Raw genomic sequence first — 1,517 nt, forward strand, 5'->3', positions numbered from 1 at the left:
GGTCCCGGGTTCCTGGGGCGCACTCCACTCGCCTGGCGGGCGCGCAATTGCGCGCGGAACTGCGCCGGCTTTCCGGATCCCTGCTGAACTTCCGCGCCGAGAACACTTTCCCTGAGGGCTTTCAAAGGCCACCGATGCCGGTTTTCCGCAGGAGGGGGGCGCACCCAGCCCAAGAGCGGAGGGAGGCTGTTGGCCCCACCGGAGAGGCGGGTACCAGGGCCACCTCTGAAGTTCTGGGAGCGGAGATCACCAGAGCGGCAGAAAGAAGCCCTTCTCAAGGCCCCGCTGGCTGGTTTTGATTTTTGTTTTGTTTTTCTTTTTCCGAGCTCCAGGAAGGTCTCGTCTTTACCGGCCTCCTCACTCCAGAGACGAGGCTCTGCGTTATCTTGGGCTCGGGCCTCCAAGTGCCCGGGCCCCTCCGGCCCACAGCTCGCCTCCACTTGGCCAAGAGTGGCCACGCAGAGCTGGAGATTCACGCGCTGAGCCCCACGCGGGTCGCCTTATGGGGCCTGACGTAGCCTCTGTGGCCAGAGGGGTCGGGACAGAACCGTCCGCTCCGTTTCCGCCGCTCAGGTGCAGCCCCAAGTGGCGCTGCGGACCCGGGCGCTCGCCCCTCTTTCGTCCTCTCTCGCAGGCGCGTCTGGCCCGCGGGGCTGCGCTCTTCGCGGCCTCCCTGGAAGGCTGGCCTCTACCCGCACCATCACGTCGTCTCCGCCGCTGCCACTACGCGCACTCCCGCCGCGTGTGCTGGCGACGAGGAGCCGGTAATAAACACTCCAGAGACATTGTCTCATTTTATCCCGTTATGAGCCCATTTAAAGGAAGAGGAAGCGATTGGCTCAAAGTCACGCCGAATTTTATTTCCCGGAATTCCAGCCGAGGGCGCGGGGACTTGACAGCCCGGAGTTCTTCTCCGAGGGCCGGCGGGTCTCCGAGTGGCGGCGAGCGGCCGAGTTGCGCTTTGAGCGAAGCTCAGGGATCCCGCGCCCGCCCGGGGCAGGTGGAGGCCGGGCACGCCAGGCCCCAAGGCAGCACCTGCGCCACCGGCCGCGCAAGCCCGCCCCGCGTGGCCCACGCCGCTCGGAGAGGCCCTGGTGCGGTCAGGGCAGCGCGCCACGTCGGGACCGGAGCCTCGGAGCCGAGGCGGGTTTGCTCGGGAGCCCCGGAACCACCCATGACCTCTGTCTTAGCCCTTTACGCGCATTCTTTGGTTTAAATCTCACAACTTTGTGATGGAGTATTCACTTCCACTTTACAGATGGGGGCATCGAGGCACAGAGAAGTTGAATTATGTTTATCAAGGTCATGAGTCAGTATTTGAGGGACCCGGGTTTGAAGGCAGACTTGCTGGAGTGTAGTCCAGAGCCCAGGCATGTGTGGAGAAGCTCTGGGCATGGTCACTGCCTCCCCAGTGGGACATCTCACTGATGACAGAGTTCCCCTTTCGGATTGACAGATCTCCTATTTTTTCTTTAAAAAAAATTTTTTTAAGTTTATTTTGAGAGAGAAGGACCGAG

The sequence above is a fragment of the Crocuta crocuta genome, unplaced genomic scaffold, assembly GCF_008692635.1.
Source record: "Crocuta crocuta isolate KB4526 unplaced genomic scaffold, BGI_CrCroc_1.0 scaffold258, whole genome shotgun sequence".
NCBI classification, from domain to species: Eukaryota; Metazoa; Chordata; class Mammalia; order Carnivora; family Hyaenidae; genus Crocuta; species Crocuta crocuta.